Genomic DNA, 25,209 nt, shown 5'->3' with positions numbered 1-25,209 from the left:
TATACCGGAGCACCCCCTCATCACTCCCCACAATAATCCTTATCCGATACATATACCGAAGCACCCCCTCATCACTCCCCACAATAATCCTTCTCAGATACATATACCGGTGCACCCTCTCATCACTCCACACAACAATCCCTCTCAGATACATATACCGGTGCACCCTCTCATCACTCCACACAACAATCCCTCTCAGATACATATACCGGAGCACCCATTCATCACTTCCCACAATAATCCTTATCCGATACATATACCGGAGCACCCATTCATCACTCCCCACAATAATCCTTACCCAGTACATATACCGGAGCACCCCCTCATCACTCCCCACAATAATCCTTCTCAGATACATATACCGGAGCACCCATTCATCACTTCCCACAATAATCCTTATCCGATACATATACCGGAGCACCCCCTCATCACTCCACACAATAATCCTTCTCAGATACATATACTGGAGCACCCCCTCTTCACTCCACACAATAATCCTTCTCAGATACATATACCGGTGCACCCATTCATCACTCCCCACAATAATCCTTCTCAGATACATATACCAGGGCACCCTCATCATCACTCCCTACAATAATCCTTCTCAGATACATATACCGGTGCACCCCCTCATCACTCCTCACAATAATCCTTCTCATACACATATACCAGGGCACCCCATCATCACTCCCCACAATAATCCCTCTCAGATACATATACCAGGGCACCCTCTCATCACTCCCCACAATAATCCCTCTCAGATACATATACCGTTGCACCCCCTCATCACTCCATAATAATCCCTCCCAGATACATATACCGGTGCACCCCCTCATCATTCCCCACAATAATCCTTCTCCGATACATATACCGGTGCACCCCCTCATCATTCCCCACAATAATCCTTCTCCGATACATATACCGGTGCATCCCCTCATCGCTCCCCACAATAATCCCTCTCAGATACATATACCGGCGCACCTCCTCATCACTCCCCACAATAATCCCTCTCAGATACATATTCCGGTGCACCCCCTCATCATTCCCCACAATAATCCTTCTCCGATACATATACCAGGGCACCCATTCATCACTCCCCACAATAAACCTTTCAGATACATATACCGCTGCACCCCCTCATCACTCCCCACAATAATCCTTCTCAGATACATATACCGGTGCACCCCCTCATCACTCCACAATAATCCCTCTAAGATACATATACCAGGGCACCCTTTCATCACTCCCTACAATAATCCCTCTCAGATACATATACCGGTGCACCCCCTCATCATTCCCCACAATAATCCTTCTCCGATACATATACCGGTGCACCACCTCATCACTCCACACAATAATCCTTCTCAGATACATATACCGGTGCACCCCCTCATCATTCCCCACAATAATCCTTCTCCGATACATATACCGGTGCACCCCCTCATCACTCCCCACAATAATCCTTCTCATATACATATACCCGTGCACCACCTCATCACTCCACACAATAATCCTTCTCAGATACATATACCCGTGCACCCCCTCATCACTCCCCACAATAATCCCTCTCAGATACACATACCGGTTCACCCGTCAGCACTCTACACAATAATCTATCTCAGATACATATACCGGTGCACCCCCTCATCACTCCACAATAATCCCTCTCAGATAAATATACTGGAGCACCCCCTCTTCACTCCACACAATAATCCTTCTCAGATACATATACCGGTGCACCCATTCATCACTCCCCACAATAATTCTTATCCGATACATATACCGGTGCACCCATTCATCACTCCCCACAATAATCCTTATCCGATACATATACCGGAGCACCCCCTCATCACTCCCCACAATAATCCTTCTCAGATACATATACCGGTGCACCCATTCATCACTCCCCACAATAATCCTTATCCGATACATATACCGGAGCATCCCTCATCACTCCACACAATAATCCTTCTCAGATACATATACTGGAGCACCCCCTCTTCACTCCCCACAATAATCCTTATCTGATACATATATTGGTGCACCCCCTCATCACTCCCCACAATAATCCTTCTCAGATACATATACCAGGGCACCCCATCATCACTCCCCACAATAATTCCTCTCAGATACATATACCAGGGCACCCTCTCATCACTCCCCACAATAATCCCTCTCAGATACATATACCGTTGCACCCCCTCATCACTCCACAATAATCCCTCCCAGATACATAAACCAGTGCACCCCTCATCATTCCCCACAATAATCCTTCTCCGATACATATACCGCTGCACCCCCTCATCATTCCCTACAATAATCCTTCTCCGATACATATACTTGTGCACCCCCTCATCACTCCCCACAATAATCCCTCTCAGATACATATACCGGCGCACCCCCTCATCACTCCCCACAATAATCCCTCTCAGATACATATTCCGGTGCACCTCCTCATCATTCCCCACAATAATCCTTCTCCGATACATATACCGGTGCACCACCTCATCACTCCACTTAATAATCCTTCTCAGATACATATACTGGTGCACCCCCTTATCACTCCCCACAATAATCCCTCTCAAATACATATACCGGTTCACCCGTCAGCACTCCCCACAATAATCCTTATCCGATACATATACCGGAGAACCCCCTCATCACTCCCCACAATAATCCTTCTCAGATACATATACCGGTGCACCCCCTTATCACTCCACAATAATCCCTCTCAGATACATATACCAGGGCACCCATTCATCACTCCCCACAATAATCCCTCTCAGATACATATACCGGTGCACCCCCTCATCATTCCCCACAATAATCCTTCTCCGATACATATACCGGTGCACCACCTCATCACTCCACACAATAATCCTTCTCAGATACATATACTGGTGCACCCCCTCATCACTCCCCACAATAATCCCTCTCAGATATATATACCGGTTCACCCGTCAGCACTCCCCACAATAATCCTTATCCGATACATATACCGGAGAACCCCCTCATCACTCCCCACAATAATCCTTCTCAGATACATATACCGGTGCACCCTCTCAATACTCCACACAACAATCCCTCTCAGATACATATACCAGGGCACCAATTCATCACTCCCCACAATAATCCTTATCAGATACATATACCGGAGCACCCCCTCATCACTCCGCACAATAATCCTTCTCATACATATACCGGTGCACCCTCTCATCACTCCACACAACAATCCCTCTCAGATACAAATACCGGTGCACCCTCTCATCACTCCACACAACAATCCCTCTCAGATACATATACCGGAGCACCCATTCATCACTTCCCACAATAATCCTTATCCGATACATATACCGGAGCACCCCCTCATCACTCCCCACAATAATCCTTATCCGATACATATACCGAAGCACCCCCTCATCACTCCCCACAATAATCCTTCTCAGATACATATACCGGTGCACCCTCTCATCACTCCACACAACAATCCCTCTCAGATACATATACCGGTGCACCCTCTCATCACTCCACACAACAATCCCTCTCAGATACATATACCGGAGCACCCATTCATCACTTCCCACAATAATCCTTATCCGATACATATACCGGAGCACCCATTCATCACTCCCCACAATAATCCTTACCCAGTACATATACCGGAGCACCCCCTCATCACTCCCCACAATAATCCTTCTCAGATACATATACCGGAGCACCCATTCATCACTTCCCACAATAATCCTTATCCGATACATATACCGGAGCACCCCCTCATCACTCCACACAATAATCCTTCTCAGATACATATACTGGAGCACCCCCTCTTCACTCCACACAATAATCCTTCTCAGATACATATACCGGTGCACCCATTCATCACTCCCCACAATAATCCTTCTCAGATACATATACCAGGGCACCCTCATCATCACTCCCTACAATAATCCTTCTCAGATACATATACCGGTGCACCCCCTCATCACTCCTCACAATAATCCTTCTCATACACATATACCAGGGCACCCCATCATCACTCCCCACAATAATCCCTCTCAGATACATATACCAGGGCACCCTCTCATCACTCCCCACAATAATCCCTCTCAGATACATATACTGTTGCACCCCCTCATCACTCCATAATAATCCCTCCCAGATACATATACCGGTGCACCCCCTCATCATTCCCCACAATAATCCTTCTCCGATACATATACCGGTGCACCCCCTCATCATTCCCCACAATAATCCTTCTCCGATACATATACCGGTGCATCCCCTCATCGCTCCCCACAATAATCCCTCTCAGATACATATACCGGCGCACCTCCTCATCACTCCCCACAATAATCCCTCTCAGATACATATTCCGGTGCACCCCCTCATCATTCCCCACAATAATCCTTCTCCGATACATATACCAGGGCACCCATTCATCACTCCCCACAATAAACCTTTCAGATACATATACCGCTGCACCCCCTCATCACTCCCCACAATAATCCTTCTCAGATACATATACCGGTGCACCCCCTCATCACTCCACAATAATCCCTCTAAGATACATATACCAGGGCACCCTTTCATCACTCCCTACAATAATCCCTCTCAGATACATATACCGGTGCACCCCCTCATCATTCCCCACAATAATCCTTCTCCGATACATATACCGGTGCACCACCTCATCACTCCACACAATAATCCTTCTCAGATACATATACCGGTGCACCCCCTCATCATTCCCCACAATAATCCTTCTCCGATACATATACCGGTGCACCCCCTCATCACTCCCCACAATAATCCTTCTCATATACATATACCCGTGCACCACCTCATCACTCCACACAATAATCCTTCTCAGATACATATACCCGTGCACCCCCTCATCACTCCCCACAATAATCCCTCTCAGATACACATACCGGTTCACCCGTCAGCACTCTACACAATAATCTATCTCAGATACATATACCGGTGCACCCCCTCATCACTCCACAATAATCCCTCTCAGATACATATACCAGTGCAGCCCCTTATCACTGCACAATAATCCCTCTCAGGTACATATACCGGTGCACCCCCTCATCACTCCCCACAATAATCCCTCTCAGATACATATACCAGGGCACCCCCTCATCACTCCACACAATAATCCCTCTCAGATACATATACCTATGCACCCCCTCATCACTCCCCACAATAATCCTTCTCAGATACATATACCTGTGCACCCCCCTCATCACTCCCCACAATAATCCTTCTCCGATACATATACCGGTGCACCCCCTCATCACTCCACACAATAATAATTCTCCGATACATATACCGGTGCACCCCTTCATCAATCTGCATAATAAACCTCTCAGATACATATACCGCTGCACCCCCTCATCACTCCCCACAATAAACCTCTCAGATACATATACCGGTGCACCCCCTCATCACTCCCCACAACAATCCTTCTCATATACATAGACCGGTGCACCCTCTCATCACTCTCCACAATAATCCTTCTCTAATACATAAACCGGTGCACCCGCTCATCCCTTTGCCACATTCTCCTGTTTATATTCCCACCTGTCTCTTGTTATCCTCCCTGTCTGTACGTCACATAATATCAGTCCCTGCCCATACCTGAACCCTCGCAACTCTCTGTCTGCGTCTCACTGACCTTGTACCAACTCCTCCTCCTCCATCCTCTACTTGTCTCTTTGTTCTCCCCCTTCCTCTGATATCACTCTGCACATCCATCCCCTTACATTCTAAATGTGTGACTCTGACTTGTTATTACTGATGTCTATGGAGCGCTGACTCTTCTCCCTACAGTTTATTTAGAATCAGAAATACGTGGAAAAAATTGCTTTAAGGAGTTTGAAACCCAGAATGAACATGGGTCAGTACCGCACACAGCTCTTATCATGTACATGTTACACGACTGCACAAGCATGTTACCTGGAGAACAGGTCGTTCCTGGTCCAGTACTGGGTGTACTCTGCTCACTTCTGTCTGCAAATTGAGACAAGGTCAGTACAGAAACCAACTGTAAAGTTTACTAAGATAAGTGACCAGTTTAACGATGGAAAATGGTTTTAGATGTGTACAAGATGGTGAGAGTGAGGCAGAATAACTGAAGGGCTATTCCTGATGTATAAGAGCACATACAGGCTAGTGTACCTACCTATTCATCCCATTACTTATCTACATTACCAGCACACCGTTCGTTTATGTACAAATGTAGCGATTGTTAAAGAGACGCTTGGCACGTTATGATTTTATTGCATGGTGTCTTTAATGTACTACCATCCTGCCTCATGTTAACATAAAGTAACTCTCAAAATCATTAATACTTTTTGATTGTAGCAGCTGGATTGGCTGCTTGGGGGACTCTTACTGCGCAGTGAGAAAAAAATTCATTTTTATGATTTAGAAATAGGATTATTATTATTATTATCGTAGATTTGTAAGGCACCATAGTGCTTCACAACGTCGTACAGTAGAGAAAACAGTACAAACATGAAACAGGGACATAAAAGGTAGACAAACTAAACACAGACATGAACACAATGGGTATAGAGGACCCTGCTCATTACAGAGCTTATATTCTAAGTGGGAGAGGGCACAGATGAAACAAGAGGAGCGAGTGTGGCTCAGAGTAGAGATTGGGACAGTTGTGAGGGTGCATTAGTGGGAGTAGTGTTATCGGGGATAAGGTTACCTCTAAAAAAGAGATGTGTTTTCAAAGAGCATCTAAAGATTTGAAGGCTGTGGGAAAGTCTGATTGGGCATGGTAGAGAATTCCATAAGTGGGGAGCAGCACGGGAGAAGTCTTGTAGCCGGGAGTAGGAGGTGGTTACCAGAGACAAGACAAGGCGCAGGTCAGAGGTAGATCTAAGAGGGTGGGAGGGAGAGTATTTTGATATGAGATTTAAGATGTATGCAGGGGTGGTGGTGTTGAGGGCTTTGTAGGTAAGGGTGAGTAATTTCAATTAATTTCTGGAGCATACAGTCAGCCAGTTTAGGGATTTGCACAGTGGAGCAGCAGATGTGTAGCGGTGAGAAAGGAAGATCAGTCTTGCAGAAGCATTTATGATAAAATGAAGTGTGGGTGCTGGGAATGCCAGATAGCAGGAGGTCGAAGTAGTTGAGATCTACCTCTGACCTGCGCCTTGTCTCTTCTCTGGTAACCACTTCTCACTCCTGCCTACAAGACTTCTCCCATGCTGCTCCCCACTTATGGAATTCCCTACCACACTCATTCAGACTTTCCCACAACCTTCAAATCTTTAGATGCTCTCTGAAAAACCCATCTCTTTTTTAAAGATGACCTTATCCCCAATAATAATATTAGCATTAATGCCCCCTCACAGCTAGCTGCAATCTCCACTCTGAGCCACACTCACTCCTCTTGTTTCAGATGTGCCGTCTTCAACTTAGAATGTAAGCTCTCTAATGAGCAGGGTCCTCCACACCCTTTGTTTCTTTTTTTCAATGTTTGCATTTATTTCATCTACTTTGTATTTCCTTGCTTTATGTATGTCCTGTTTTCCGTACTGTATAGCGCTGCGGAGCACCTTAGTGCCTTACAAATCTAAAATAGTAATAATAATAATAATAATAATAATAATAATAATGTATTTTTTTATTTTATCCCCACTGGATTACAAACGAACAAGATTCCCAGTGGATTTCATCTTTGAAGAAAATTAAAAAAACAAATACAGTGGTAATTGAGGAGTTTGAGAGAATCCTTTATTTAAATATATTTTTTAAAAAAGTTGTGTTTGTTTTATGTACTTTTTTTATATATTTTAGTATAATGTGGGGTCTCATTGTACCAGGACCACTAGAGTGGCAGAGATGCCTCACTAGGGTCCAAATTTCTTATCATTACCCCGGCACCCAGAGACCAGAGCATTATGCTAATATTTCTTCCTGTTATAGTGCGATCTAACGCAGACTATCTTGCCTAGTGCTGGTTTTCCACCTTAGCAGTAGGACCCTCTGCTCGTTGTTCCCCTAGTTTACTGGAAACCAGCTGTATTGTGCTGTTACTGGTTAGCAAAGGGGGGCGGGAGGGAAGGAGACTCTCAGTTTAATATTTTTTTTATTTCTTTGAAAAAATGAAAAGTCATCATTACCAATATATCCAAATGCCTGTAAGCAGCAGCAGTGCTCCTCACAGTGACTGTAGGAGGAGGTCAGTGCTCATATGTGTGTGTATAACATTCCCTCCTAATTACCTTGTGTAGTATTGCACATCACAGTAGGTGGGGGTGGGCAGTGAGTAGTGGGCCCTGGAGAGCAAAAATGTAAATACGGTTTGAATTTTTATCTCTTCAAATAATAGTAAAATAACATGTAATAGAGACTGATAAAAAAAAAATCACTTACAGATAATGGAAGCGTTATATGGACACATGTCGCTTCATAGTGCCATAAGTAACATACATGGAAAAATTATTGAGATAGATGTGCGCTGCCTGTTGTATCCAGTCATCAGGTACCAGATCCGCGGCGCCGTCTGGGGTGTCTCCTGCGCATGCGCAATGCAGTCTGCTAAAATGTCTATTGTGCATGTACAATGCTGGTTCTTTACTGCATGAGTACCGTAGTGCTGCACGGACGAGCAGGGATTAACTCCTTGTGTATTTATCCTGATTCCACGTATTAACTATGTACACAAACCTGTATCCTGTGTTCAATAAACCAACGTTCTGGTTAAGAGACAACGTGAGGATTATTCTCCTTACTGACATCTGCTGACACCTGGTGCAATCTAATAGGAATCTGCCAATAAATATCAGTCTGCACCCGTGTGACCAGAGCAGAGAGATCATTATCAACTTATATCAATAACCATAACACTGATAGTGATGCTTCATTAACTCCTTCCTGTGTGCGGCCTTTAAACAATGTTTATGGAGGATTTTGTTAAATGGCAGAAGTTGCTTTGCCCAATGGGAGAGATTGGGGGATAAATGTATCAAGCTGAGAGTTTTTCAGCGAGTTTAAAAAGTGAGGATGTTGCCTATAGCAACCAATCAGATTCTAGCTATCATTTTGTAGAATGTACTAAATAAATAATAACTAAAATCTGATTGGTTTTTCAAACCCGCCGAAAAACTCTCAGCTTGATACGTTTACCTCTGGATGTTGTAAAGTATGGAATATGTGACCAGTGCCCCTTGTCTTCTGGATAATTGCATACTTGCCAACTCTCCCGGAAAGTCCGGGAGACTCCCGAAATTCGGGTCAGTCTCCCGGGCTCCCGGGGGAGATGGCATTTCTCCCGCATCCTGGTTTTCACCGAGAATCACGCCATTTTGGAGGGCAGGAGGGGGGCGGGATGAGGCCAATCGCGTCATTTTGGCCCCGCCCCCCGCGACGCAAATTACGGTTTTGCCCTCCAGTCTCGCCCCCTCTCGTTTCCGGGAGTTGGCAACTATGGATAATTGTAAAAAAGAGATCTCCACTGGCGGAAAAAGATGTAAAGCGGAGGAGAGGTTGACATCTTAGCAGTGGTCCATGCTGTGTGGAGGAGTCATTTCTGCTTTACTAAAACATTTCACCTTGCACCAGGTCAGCGCTGGTTGAGATCGGCTCTCGCTCTACACCTTTAATGTTACTCATCTTACCCCTTCTGTTTACATTTTAGTTGAAAAGATTCAAACACACACAAGCGTCACATGTAATAGAGACAGTCCTGGGGGTAAATGTATCAAACCTTCTAAACATGAAAAGTGAAGGTGTTGCCCCGTAGCAACGAGTCAGATTATAGGTAACATATTCTAGAATGTGCTAGATTAGTGATTCCTAGAATCTGATTGGTTGCTATGGGCAACATCTACACTTTTCCTTTTTCGAAGGTTTGATACATTTACCCTCCGGTGTCTAATGAATAAAGCTACACTGAGCAGTGTTTTAAGAGAAAAACATAAATGTTTATTTAATGAAATGGATGATACAACAGTCCTAAGGGAGGTCATGTGACATTTACACCCGGTCGTACATTTAGGATGCAGCAGTGTCTCCCAAGAACAAAACATAGACGCACACTGTGGTGTCCGCTGGCAAACAGGGCCGTCTCTTCCATTGGGCACGATGGGCAGGTGCCCGGGGGCCCTGCAGGCAAAGGGGACCCGTCTGAATCCTAAAAATATATATATATATATATTTTTTTTAAAATATTTACCTTGCGGTCACATCAGCTGTGATCCGGCTCCCTCCCTGGTCCCCTCTTCCATGCTGTGCTCGCAGTGAATGCTGCGCATGATGTCACGCCCCCCCAGCATTCACTGCAACCACAGCACGGAAGAGGGCAGAAGAGACTCAGCGGCGCGGAAAAAAGAAGAGGATCGGACTTAAGGTAAGTTAAGGGGGCCCCTATATATATATATATATATGTAAAAAAAAAGTGAATATATACATACATATATATTTTTTTACACACACACACACACACACACACACACACACACACACACACTATTTATATATATATATATATATATATATATATATATATCTCTAATATATAAATGCTTAGTGGTGTCTGTCTGTCTGTGTGTGTGTGTGAAAAAAAACAACAAGTTGCAGCGCCACCTGCTGGGCGGAGTTATACACTGACCTACTAAATTCTTAGTGTGTGTGGGAAAAAAAATTCAGAAAGGGCTGAAATTTGGTAGGGCTCAAACTCATTTTCGTGAGGTAATTTTACCATATGAACACACATGTGTAGAGGCGTGCGTTAGTGTGTGTGTGTGTGTGTGTGTGTGTGTGTGGAAAAAACTATTTTCTCAGAAAGGGCTCATCCAATTGACCTGAAATTTGGTATACTGACATTATTTGACAAAAAATTTAGAATAGTCAAGTCAGTTAACTTCCATCATCACCACTTCCCCCCGTGGGAGGGGTAGTAAAGGCTAAATTTACGAGTTGAGGGGTCAAACTCATTTTCGTGAGGTAATTTTACCTCATGAACACACATTAAAAAGGCTGCTTGCGTCGGGAAGTAACGCTCTTCCTTGAGGAGGCCTGGGCTAGGCCCAAATGCATGACAAGAACCTTTTTAAGACCTTAAGTAGCTTGATTTGACTAGAATGCATGAGTATCATGCACGGGTTAACTTGTGTATATATATATATATATATATATATATATATATATATATATATATATATATATTTTTTTTTTAGGGGCCTGGTACACTGCATTGCCCGGGGGCCCATAAAGTAGTTAAGGTGGCCCTGCTGGCAAAGGATCATGGGTGTTAATCAAAAGCCTTGTGTACTGCACATCGAGCGCACGTAGAACATGGGATTATCTGCTACACAAAGTAATGAGGAGGGGAATGTCAGGGTGATTATTTAAAATGTACTTCTAAAAAAAATAATTAATAAGATATATGGAACATTGTGAGGCCCCAGCATGTTGTATATGTGTACACTGACAAATTGTTATTAGCATGTAATATAGTTGCTGATTTTAGAGTTTTCTTATTATTTTAGTACTTTTTAAATTATTAACAGGTTAAACATGTCATAATTTTGTCACTGGATTTATTGTTAAAAAGTCATAATTTAGTCAGCAATTTAATACCATTTCTTATCTCCTCTGCATAATGAATGTTGTATACTTACATGTCGCACCCAGGTAGATGGTGGAGATGAGCAGAGTAAATGCGATAACGGTGGGGACCAGTAAGACAAACAATCTCCTGCCTGGAACAGTATAAAATACAGTTATATCACATACAGAGGATGTGATTCTTCTCTACAACGTGGAAAGTTCATAGATACTGGGAATGTTCACTGATCCTGTGTTTTTGTCTTGGTTTTGGTTTTTTGATCTGTATTAACTTTGTGTCTTTGTTTTGTCTTTGGATCTGTATTTTTTTTGCAAAAATTGCTAAAATATGCTAATATCACATTATTTGGCTCCTTTTTTCCCTACATTATTATTAACCTCAATACCATTAATTTGGACCACCTCACAGGTCACAATATTATTTGCTGCCTGGATACTTGTCACGGTTTGGTATTCTGGACTCTGGATCCGTTCAGAGATGTTCAGAGATGTCGTGAGAATGGATCCTCAGGGAGAATATAACAGTACACTGGCAAGTGGTGATGGTAACCCGAGTTTCAAATAGATGACAGATGCAGGATAAAAGTACAATCAGCGGTTTAATGATGACTGAATGAATATATAGGAAAGTCTTGGTAGATACATATACACTAGGAGTGTGGTACAAGGTGGGCGGAGCCACCGGCAATGTCATAGGCAATATGAACAATCAACAAGTAAATAGATATGGCTTTGAATTAACAGTCCAGCAATAGGGTGGAAAGAATGAGGCAACAGGTGTATGGTATCACAATAGCGCAGCACACATCAAAGGAGAGTTTAACAGTCCAGGTAACAGTAGATACACAGTAGATGCGGCAGGGACCCGATACCATATAGTGCCTTAATGCTTTCAATGATACTTGAACAGTTCAGCCAGGAAAGAGGACGACAAGCAGCTTGGTGATACGACCTGTAGTGTCACTGAGCCGGAGTGACCAATGCGGAACAGATGAAGCTGGATAGAACGGTTCAGAGAGATGACTTGAAGGAGCAATCTGACGGAGTCAGGTATGGTTTAAGCAGTCCCGTTCCAGGATCAGCGATACAGCGAAGGCAGGTGCGGCTGGAGCAGTATAGCCCGAGAAGTAACACACAGTAGAGATGGTAGCAGCTTGAGCGGTATAGCCCGTGAAGTTGCACACAGCGGAGGTGGTTGTAGCTTGAGCGGTATAGCCCGTGATGTAGCACACAGCAACGGTGGTTGCAGCTTGAGAGGTATAACTCACAGAGTAGCACACAGCAGAGGTAGATGCAGCTTGAGTGGTACAACCTGTAGTGTAGTAACACAGCAGAGACGGGTGCAGCTGAAGCGAGTTAGTCCATGGTGTAGCACACAGCAAAGGTGGTTGCAGCTTGAGCGGTATAGCCCGTGGAATGGCAACACAATAGAGACAGGTGCAGCTGAGTGGTACAACCAGTGGAGTAGTAACACAGTGGAAACAGGTGCAGCTTGAGCGGTACGGACCACGGAGTAACAATACAGCAGAGGCACTGACGATCCAGATGAGAGCTCATAGAATAGGTAGGGACATAACCAGACAGGTAACTTGATCAACAGGCCTAGCGTAAAGGAAGGAAGTGCCTTTTCAAGTCTGGAGCCAACACAATAACCAATAGGAATCTAATTAGAAGTAAACAGGTAATCAGCCTGCACATGCGCAGATCAGCACTTAGAGGTTTGAAGTCTGTTAATGAGACACATGTGAGTGTCTCAGTCTTGGTCTATGGAAGCTGAATGAGCAGCGTGTGACAGTACCCCCCCTTTTAAAGGGTGGCACCGCACACCTAGGATTCGGCTTAGAGGGAAAGTTCTTGTGAAAATTCTTAAACAGAACTGGAGCATGAACATCCGCAGCGCAGATCCAGGAGAGTTCCTCAGGACCAAACCCTTTCCAGTCCACTAAATACTTCAAACTTCCCTTAGATATTTTTGAATCCAAGATTTGTTTGACCTCGAATTCCTGTTCCAAATGAACTTTAGGTGTTGTCGAAGACGTATGAGTCGATGAAAAACAGTTGATGATTAATGGTTTCAACAAAGAGACATGGAACGAATTGGAGATCCGAAGAGTAGCTGGTAAAGATAATTTCACAGAAGCTGGATTAATTATTTTAGAAATAGTATAAGGACCAATAAAGCGGGGAGCAAATTTCATACAAGGAGTCTTGAGACGGAAATTCTTTGTGGAGAGCCATACTCTATCACCTATCTTGAAAACAGGTGCAGCCCGACGTTTTCTATCCGCCGCAAACTTGTACCGTTTGGAAGATTTCTTAAGACAGCTCCATACTTGATTCCAGATAGAAACAAATCTTCGTCGAACGAGATCAACAGCAGGAACCTGGGTGGGCGGGAGGGAGGTAAACCTTGAAAAGGATGGATGAATCCCATACACGATAGAAAATGGTGATGCAGAAGTCTCATGAAGGGCATTATTATGCACAAACTCTGCCCAAGATAGAAGATCCACCCAATCGTCCTGATTGGCAGTAGAAAACATTCTAATAAAAGTCTCTAAATCTTGGTTTACACGTTCAGTCTGTCCATTAGACTGGGGATGGTAAGATGATGAGAAGTTTAACTGGATACCAAGAATTTTACATAAGGCTCGCCAAAATTTGGACACAAACTGAACTCCATGATCTGGCACAATTTCTGCAGGACAGCCATGCAACCGGAATATCTCCTTGACGAAGCATGTAGCAAGGACAGATGAGGATGGTAGGCCAATAAGTGGAACAAAATGAGCCATTTTTGAGAACCGATCTACCACTACTCAGGTGGTATTATATTTTTTACTAGTGGGTAGATCTGTGATAAAGTCCATGCTCAAATGAGTCCATGGCTTGTCCGGAATAGGAAGTGGGATTAGTTTTCCAGAAGGAGATTGACGAGATGACTCGTGTTGACTACAGATTTCACAGGAAGCAACAAAGTCCTTAACATCGCAATGAAATTTTGGCCACCAATAATTGTGGGAGACCAACTCAATGGTTTTACGTACACCAGTATGACCAGCAAAACGAGTAGAATGGAACCAAGTCAGAAGTTTCTTTTGTAAATCCGGAGGTACAAAAGTCTTCTCAGGATGGGGAATACAGGCAGGAGCAGGAGACAAGGTAGAAGTAAATATACACTTGGGATCCAGTATGGGATGAGGTTTCACCTCTTCGGTCTTGGAATCACAAGAAAAAGCTTGAGAGAGAGAGCATCAGCATGTTTATTCTTCTCACCAAGTTTGAATGCAATTAGAATGTTGAAGCGAGAGAAGAAAAGAGACCATCTAGCCTGTCTTGGATTTAGGCATTGAGCGGATTGTAGATATAATAGATTTTTATGATCCGTAAAGATGGTAACCGGGAATTTGGCTCCCTCTAGAAGATAACGCCACTCTTCCAATGCTATTTTAACTGCCAGTAATTCTTTATCGCCAATGGTGTAATTCCTCTCTGCGGGCAAAAATCTTCTGAAGAAAAATGCACAGGGATGTACCTGGTTAAGGTGAGACTTTAGTGTTAACACAGCCCCTACTACTACACTTGAAGCATCAATCTCGAGGAAGAATGGCAAATACATATTAGGTTGTTGAAGAATAGTTGCTGAGGAGAATGCTTCTTTTAGAAATTCGAAAGCCTTTAAGGCCTCGGGCGGCCAAGATTTGGGATTGGCACCCTTCCGGATGAGAGACACAATAGGTGCCACGATAGTGGAATATCCTTTGCTAAAACGTCTATAATAATTAGAGAATTCCAAAAAGCATTGCACAGGCTTCAATCCTAAAGGAAGAGGCCACTCGAGTATAGCTCGAACCTTCTCGGGGTCTATCTCCTATCTTGAGCCTGAGACAACATAGCCAAGGAATGACATTTGGGACTTTTCAAACAAGCATTTCTCTACTTTGCAAAAAAGTTGATTCTTGCGAAGACGTAGAGAGCTTCAGCCACATGAAGACGATGTGAATGAATGTCCTGAAAAAAATCAAAATGTCTTCTAAATATACGACACAATCATAGAGGAGGTCTCTGAAGATTTCGCTAGCAAAACTTTGAAACACTGCAGGGGCTTTACACAAACCGAAAGGCATCACTAGGTATTCGTAGTGACCGTCGCGAGTGTTGAAAGCTGTTTTCCATTCATCGCCGGCTTTAATTCAGATGAGGTTATAGGATCCCCTGAGGTCTAGTTTAGTAAAAATCTTCGCCCCCTTTATACGGTTGAACAATTCAGTGATTAGAGGAATAGGGTACCGGTTCTTAATGGTGATGGCATTAAGACCTCTGTAGTCAATACATGGGCAAAGGGACCCAACCTTCTTTTTAACAAAAAATAAACCGGCCCCAGCAGGAGAAGATGAAGGTCTAATAAATCCATGGTTGCCTAACTTGACTTCCCCAGAACAAATTAGGCTTTGGCGTTTCCCGATTTATTGGGACACTTATTCAGCATTTGTCCTGGACAGCACAATAAATACATAATTTATTTTTAAATCTTCGATCGCGCTCCTCCGGAGTTAAACGCGATCCTCCTTGTTGCATAAATTGTTCTTCAGAAGTAGGAGAGAGATGGCGAGCTGATGTTCTAGATACAGGGCGGCAGGAATAATCCTTTTCAGCAGATCTTTCTCTGAAATGTAAGTGCACACGATTACACAAAGAAATTAGAGCATCTAAGGTAGCAGGCAGTTCCTGTGAGGCCAGAGCATCCTTGATCTTATCAGATAGACCGTGCCAAAAAGTAGCCACTAGAGCATCATTATTCCAACATGGTTCTGATGATAAAGTGCGTAAAGAGATCACATATTGCGCCACTGATCGTTACCCTTGACGAAGCCTGAGAATACTTGATGCTGCTAAGGTTCATCAAAAAATTTACGGAATGTGGCTATAAAGGCAGAGCTATCAGAAAGGAGAGGATCATCACGCTCCCAGAGAGGAGAGGCCCAGGCCAAGGCCTGGCCAGACAATAAGGATATTAAGTAAGCAACACTTGTTCTTTGAGTAGGAAAGTTCTGAGGTTGTAATTCGAATTGAATTGAACACTGATTGAAGAAACCTCTACAAACTTTGGGGTCTCCATCAAATTTAGCAGGAGACGGAATCCGGAGAGTAGAATGATAATTACTAGGTAATTCTGGTGCAAGCACAACCGGAGGAGAAATAGAGGGAACAATTTGAATAGTATCCATTCTTGTACTTAATGTCTGAAAACATTGCAATAACTGTCGCTGACCAGCATCTTGTTGTTCAACTCAGGTAAATAAATGTTGTAACATATCGGTAGTTGAAGACTCCCCAGCAGAATCCATTGTGGCCTGTTGATACTGTCACGGTTTGGTATTCTGGACTCTGGATCCGTTCAGAGATGTCGTGAGAATGGATCCTCAGGGAGAATATAACAGTACACTGGCAAGTGGTGATGGTAACCCGAGTTTCAAATAGATGACAGATGCAGGATAAAAGTACAATCAGCGGTTTAATGATGACTGAATGAATATATAGGAAAGTCTTGGTAGATGCATATACACTAGGAGTGTGGTACAAGGTGGGCGGAGTCACTGGCAATGTCATAGGCAATATGAACAATCAACAAGTAAATAGATATGGCTTTGAATTAACAGTCCAGCAATAGGGTGGAAAGAATGAGGCAACAGGTGTATGGTATCACAATAGTGCAGCACACATTAAAGGAGAGTTTAACAGTCCAGATAGCAGTAGATACACAGTAGATGCGGCAGGGACCCGATACCATATAGTGCCTTAATGCTTTCAATAATACTTGAACAGTTCAGCCAGGAAAGAGGACGACAAGCAGCTTGGTGATACGACCTGTAGTGTCACTGAGCCGGAGTGACCAATGCGGAACAGATGAAGCTGGATAGAACGGTTCAGAGAGATGACTTGAAGGAGACACCTGACGGAGGCAGGTGCAGCTGGAGTAGTATAGCCCAAGAAGTGACACACAGTAGAGATGGTTGCAGCTTGAGCGGTATAGCCCGTGAAGTTGCACACAGCGACGGTGGTTGCAGCTTGAGCGGTATAACTCACAGAGCAGCACACAGCAGAGGTAGTTGCAGCTTGAGCGGTATAGCCCGTGGAGTAGCAACACAGTAGAGACAGGTGCAGCTGGAGTGGTATAGCCCGAGATGTAGCAACACAGCAGAGGTAGATGCAGCTTGAGTGGAACAACCTGTAGAGTAGTAACACAGCAGAGACAGGTGCAGCTGAAGCGAGTTAGTCCATGGTGTAGCACACAGCAAAGGTGATTGCAGCTTGAGCGGTATAGCCCGTGGGATGGCAACACAGTAGAGACAGGTGCAGGTAAGTTGTACAACCAGTGGAGTAGTAACACAGTGGAAACAGGTGCAGCTTGAGCGGTACAGACCGCGGAGTAACAATACAGCAGAGGCACTGACGATCCAGATGAGAGCTCATAGAATAGGTAGGGACCTAACCAGACAGGTAACTTGATCAAAAGGCCCAGAGGAAATGGAGGAAGTGCCTTTTCAAGTCTGGAGCCAACACAGGAACCAATAGGAATCTAATTAGAAGTGGACAGGTAATCAGTCTGCACATGCGCAGATCAGCACTTATAGGTTTGAAGTCTGTTAATGAGACACATGTGAGTGTCTCAGTCTTGGTCTATGGAAGCCGAATGAGCAGCGTAAGACAATACTAAGCGACAGAGCAACGGCACAAACACACAGCAGTTTAAAGCACATCTAGGAAACATTGCCACACAGCAGTGGCAGAAAAGAAAAGAAAAGTGGTGCAAGATGGAATTGTTCTTGTGAATTATGTTGGTAATAAAAAGGACATGTACAGTTTAACAAACCAAGCACTTCAGTGACAAGAACTTCTAGTTTTGTGACTGAAGTGCTTGGTTTCTTTGGGCCCCCACAAAACAAGCTACCAATGGGCTTAAGGCAGCTAACCTAACAGTGCTGTCAATGAACTCTACAGTGGCAAGATGTTGTTGTCATCATCTTCATCTTCATCCTCACTGTGACAGGATGGACCGCCTATGCCACCCTGTCTGTTGTTGCTGGGAACCGGCTGGGCTTACTTTGCCACCGTTCCCTTTTGTTATTCAAAAAGCACCCTCTTGTCGCAGTAGGAGGGGCTTACACAAGCTGCCACCACTGAACTCCTTACCGGGATCCAGTACCGGGTTTCTTCTGGGTCACTGACGTTGCTAGCGTGTCTCCTTGCTGGTGTACCTGGTTGGTAACTCCGGACCTCTTACTATGGATCCGGGTTGCTGTGAATGAGTCCTCCCTGGCCTATCACACAAACCAGGGCTGCTGGGTAACGCAGAGCGTTGGCACTGGAATAGCTTGGGTCCAAACTGCAGTGACAGCCGGAGAACGGATTAGATTTTAGGGTCTAATCTGTAGATCACAGGAAAACAGCAATATTGAAGATGATTCCAAGCAGGTCGCTGAAGCAGAGTGATGTTTTATTGCTCAAGTCTCACTGATTTAGGGTATCAGTGGTCAGGTCAGATGGAACATCAGAAGAACACAAACAAGCTCACAGAGCACATCTTTTATACAGTTCAGAAATAGTCTATTTTTAGAAACAGGATATACTCTATTGACACAAACATGAATTTACATACATTTCAAGGCTAACAAAATTACACTTATCTATGAAATTCATTCTGGCAAAGGCCACAGTAACGACCCCCTGATGAGGTCTTTGGCCAGAGCAGACATGACACTTCATCATAAAACTTCGTTAGCACTTTCTGCTATCAGACTTCCTTGCACATGTCCTAATTGCAGGTTTCCACAAGCAACCTTACAAATCCTAAACAATGACACTACCATACTAAATACATCCCAATACACACAAGACCTCCATCCACAAAAGGCCTATTGTATCAGATATATGCATCAGAAAATATTAATTAATCCCAGCTGGAATCCACCATTATAGAAGTCTCTCTACATTTTTAGGAAGTAGCCTTCTAATCCTAATCCGATCGTTGACAAGGTTCCCGGTTGTGCTGGAAACCCGTTCTGAGTACACACTGGAGAGTGGGAAGCTTAGGTATTGCAAAGCACACAGAAATTTATAGTACATCCACAAAACATTTCAACACAGCAGTGGCAGAAAAGAAAAGTGGTGCAAGATGGAATTATCCTTGGACCCTCCCACCCACTCTTATGTTGGATTGACATAATATGATTGATGAGCAGCAGACAAGACAAGGTTATAAATTTCACAATATAATGACATAGACAGTATTATTAGGACAGCAATTGAAATGTAGACAGTATTTAATAGGTTGACAATTCAAATGTAGACAGTATTATCCCTAACTCTAATCCTGTCCCTATCTCTAGACCTGTCCCTAACTCTGTCCCTAACCCTGTCCCTGTCCCTATCACTAGACCTGTCACTAACCCTGTCCCCATTCCTGGCCCTATCCATGTCCATAGAACTGTCCTTAACCATATCCCTAGCCCTATAGTATTACTACCCACATTTGAATAGTCTATCTAATCATACTGTCCACCATATGAATTGATGACCTAATAATACCGTTGACACCTGTTTTGTCGACTGTTACACAAGCTGATAGACCAAGGCCAAAATGTAAAACAGTGCTAGATAGAAAGGTCCTTGGCACCACCCACCCATCCATATGTTAAGAAGGACATGTACTTTTAACAAACCAAGCACTTCACGGACAGGGACTGCCACTTATGTGGCTAAAGTGCTTGGTCTGTTTAGGCCCCCAAAAAACAAGCCATCAATGGGCTTAAGGAAGCTAAGCTAACACTGCTGTCACTGAACTCTACAGTGGCAAGTCATATACCAGTGGAAGCAGTTCTTGCCAGTGATAAGAAGAAGGCCATGGTCATGCCTGGGTATAAAACTAAAAAAATCCACCTCTTTTGTGAGGAATTATTTTTAATCAAATCCTAACAACAGTTGTCTAGTCATTTGTAGTGTTTGTAAAGCCACAGTCAGTAGAGGTAGGGACCTTAACCATCTAGAAAACTCATCCATGTTACGCCATTTGAAGCGAGTTCATGGCAAGCTTTTGGGAAAATCAGAAACTTATGCTAAGAAAATAACAAGAAGCAGTTCAGCATCATCTACCTCCCTTCTCTCAGCTAGATCCTGGCACCTGCAATCTACACCCCCAACACCTTCATCATCAATATCCTCAATAGCGCGCTGAGTTAGTCCTGCATCCAAGTTGCTAAGGCTAGATGACTCCTCCCCTATCCAGAATTACTCAGAAGAATCCTTGAGCGTTAAGCCCGCTGCTGCGGGTGGATCTTCAACCCAGAAGTAGACCAAGAAGAAGACTACTAGTAGTTTACAACAATTGGCTGTTGAACAATCCTTTGCAAGAGGAAGCAAGTATGACAGCTGTCACCCAGTTGTACAGCGGATCACAGACGCCATGGCGACTATGCTAGTATTAGATCTACATCCAATATCCACCCGTAATGCAGCAGGTTTTAGACAGTTAATTGAGGTCCTGTGTCCCGTTTCCAAATTCTATCTTGACACCATTTTACTAGACATTCCTCACCTGTACCAGGAGGTTACAAAAAACCTAATTATTAGGCTACAAAATGCCATTGTACCCACTGTAAACTTAACCACAGATATTATGGGCAACACGGTGGCTAAGTGGTTAGCACTTCTGCCTCACAGCACTGGGGTCATGAGTTCAATTCCCAACCATGGCCTTATCTGTGTGGAGTTTATATGTTCTCCCCGTGTTTGCGTGGGTTTCCTCCCATACTCCAAAAACATACTGGTAGGTTAATTGGCTGCTATCAAATGGACTCTAGTCTGTGTGTCTGTCTGTGTGTATGTATGTTAGGGAATTTAGATTGTAAGCCCCAATGGGGTAGGGACTGATGTGAATGAGTTCTCTGTACAGCGCTGCGGAATTAGTGGCGCTATATAAATAAATGATGATGATGATGTGGACAAGCAGAACTGGGCAAACTAAAGATTATATGATTGTGACGGCTCACTGGATTGGTGAATTGCCTGCAGGAACAGCAGTAGCATCTAACAAACAATACTAGATCTTTCAGAGGCAGGCTACTCTATGTATTACCAGCTTCATTAAAAGGCATACCACTGACAACTAGTTAGGAAAACTAAGGGATGTCATTGCAAAATGACTTACCCCGCTTGGACTCTCCTCAGGATATGTCATTTATGATAAAACCACCAATATTGTGAGAGCATTACAGCAGGGTGATTCCATCACATTCCCTGTTTTGCACACAAAATAAATTTGGTGGTACAGAGCTTTTAAAAAAAATGGCAGGGATGTGCAGGAGATGCTGTCTGTGGTCTGAAAAATTTGGGGACATTTTTAACATTTAGGAGATTGCAGCAGCTGCAAGAAGAATAGCTCTGCCACCAATTGAAGCCGGTAACAAGGTGGAACTCCACCCTGTATATGCTTCTGGGGATGGAGGTACAGCGATAAGCCATCCACACATACTCAACAAGTCATGATATTGGGAAAGGAGGGGGAATGTGTTTTAGTCCAGCGCAGTAGAGAATACTTTCAGTGTTGTGCAAGGTACTAAAACCATTCGAAGTTGTCACCTGTGAAGTGAGTTCAGACACTGCTAGAGTACCAAGGTTGTCGGATTTGCTATGTTTGGGGTTCTCGGTTTTTTAGAAAACCGAGCCCGCACATCTCTAATAGAAATATAGAAACGTAGACGCTGAAAATGGGTCAGAATAGAGAATTAAAATTCTTTTACATTTTGTTTCTGAACAAACTAAAATGTCATTTTTAAATAAATCATTTGGTTACATTTTCTAAAAAGAGTGAATAATTAAGATGTCTTCAATTACATAATATCAAATGGTGCAAGACACGTAACAGAGAGCGTTGTGTATATAGGATAAATTAGTTGGACTATATGACCGGTAGTTATACAGATGTTGGCCACTTGTCAGCTCTGTGGTCACAGATGGGAATAAGCCCAGAAGATACTGTGGGTACACACAGAGGGGCCTCATTTAGAGGTGAACATTACCATGCAGCCAAACGTAGATAATAAAACTGCATCTGAACATATTGTTTTAAACCTTATAATTTGAATTCTAAGCATCTTAAGATACATGGAACTTTAAGCTAGGGTATATAAATATGTCTGTACCACAGTCATCATTATCATTATCAACTCGATGAATCCTTAAAATAAATACATAAAACAGTGCCCCCCTTCTCCAAAATGAATAACAAATGCAATAACCTGGGACATGTTACCACTAAACAGGGGGATTATCAGCATGGGATCCTCCTGACATAGTTTAAAAACAGTCCCAGCCAACTCAGCTCCCTACTTCTACCATCAATATATCTTTGCTACCTTTATCTTCTCTGTCCATCTGCACTATCTACCTTTATCCCTCACAGTCCTTGATTTTGTCATCTCGCATCCCACCCACCTTCTCCTACACTCCTCAAGCCACCCTCAGACTATTCTTCCCCACAAATGAGGACTCTGCCCTCATTCAATCATCTTAGACAACAACATCCCTGATTACTACAACCTCTTCCTATCTGACATTCCCCTCACACATCTCTCCCTGCTTCTATCCATCCTAAATGCCACATCAACACTGATCTACTAGTCTCACCACTCCACACAAATCACACCGCTCTGCAAATCACTACGCTTCTATTTCTTCCAGAATACCACTCAGATTACTCACGCTCAGTAACAAAGCCCTCAACTCCTTCATACATCTCAAGCTTCACCTTAAACACTCTCCTGGGGATATACTATAGAGCAGCAAAAGTAAAGTAAGAGAAACAATTACTTATTTTTTTGTGCTTTTGTAGTTTACCACAAACAACATATTGCCGAATGCTTAAACAAAGAATTTGTTTGCACTTGACTCAAGAAATGCTACACAGATACCAATGAACTTTATAAACATGTTAAAGTGCCTTCCATGTTCTGGAATATATTTATAAAACAAAAACCCTCCGCACTTAAGGAAATGTGATATATTATTCTTTTATATAAAAATAGATTTCAATTGAACAGTTATTAAGGGCGCTCTCTCTGTAGTATAAGTAATAAACATGCAAACAAAAGACAAGAGAGAAATACTACTTATGTGAGGCTCTACGTGATTGACAAGTGGGTATAGAGGAAAGGAAATCTCAAGAAGTGAAGAAATGGTTCTGGCATCCAATGGGGGATGAAAAATACACTCACACTAGAATACAAATTTACTTTTATTGCTCATATTAAAATAAATGATTAAAAAGCGAAATATAAAATAAGTGAGACCTGTAGGGAAAGTGAGATCCAGGGGTAAATGTATCAAGCTGAGAGTTTTCCGGCGGGTTTGAAAAGTGGAGATGTTGCCTATAGCAACCAATCAGATTCTAGCTGTCATTTTGTAGAATGTACTAAATAAATGATAGCTGAATTCTGATTGGTTTTTCAAACCCGCCGAAAAACTCTCAGCTTGATACATTTACCCCCTAATGTTTAATTGCTGTTAGCCCTGTGATAACTCTTGGTATGCAATATGGTTGTTATCTAAAATGTAATTGTCACATTTATTGTTCTCATCAAAAATTTGCTTCAAAAATTAGCCCATCACAGGGTTTATTAAGATAAAAGGACCAAAAAGATGTCATTCAGCTCCATCACATTCTAGCTGTGATCTACAATAGTGTCACTCACCGGACCGCTGGTTCCTCTGGTTCAAGATCTAGGTCTCTCTCTGCTCTGCCGGCGCCTGTCTTGCGCCGCGGCTGTCCGCCATCTTGACCAGGGGTCTGCGCATGTGCAGACCTATAGGACTGATAAAACCTTGTTCCTCTCCTCATTGGATGATTAATTACTTCTCACTATTTAAGACACCTGCTGCCCTACTACCTTTGCCTGTTCTTGGTCCTCATTCCTCTGAGGTAACCAAGGTGTTCATTGCTCCTGTCCTTGGTTCCTGCCTGCCATGGAAGCTCTTCTGCGCTCCAGTGGTAATACCTGTCACCCGCAGATCGTTCCACGCTACCCTGTATCTTACCTGCAATTTGGACAAGTCTCCATTCCATGTCAGTGGTAATACCTGTCAGCCGCAGATCATTCCACGCTACATTGTATCTTACCTGCATTCTGGACAAGTCTCTACTCCACGTCAGTGGTAATACCTGTCAGACGCAGATCGTTCCACGCCACCTTGTATCTTACCTGTAATCTGGATTAAGTTTCTACTTCGCATCAGTGGTAATACTGCCAGCCGCAAGCTACTTCATTACTCTGCCATACAGTGGCAGCTTGAATAAGTCTTCCTCCACGTTTGTGACATATCTACCGACTACAGTTCATCCGTATACCAGTTACTACTGAACTACCTATTCCCCGCTACTACTGGTCATTTCTCTCGCTGTGTCAATACAGCTCCTACTACCCAGAGACTATCTACTCTCCTGGCAATCCTCCTTCTACCCAGCTCAAGGAGGTCCTTGTTCCCATTATGTATAGCTGTATCCGTCTATTTACCATACTCTCCAGAGGGTCGCGACCTGCAAAGTGGAAGCCGCTAAAA

Source organism: Mixophyes fleayi, chromosome 1 (assembly GCF_038048845.1).
Source record: "Mixophyes fleayi isolate aMixFle1 chromosome 1, aMixFle1.hap1, whole genome shotgun sequence".
Classification (NCBI taxonomy): Eukaryota; Metazoa; Chordata; class Amphibia; order Anura; family Limnodynastidae; genus Mixophyes; species Mixophyes fleayi.
Note: the sequence above shows the minus strand (reverse complement) of the source record.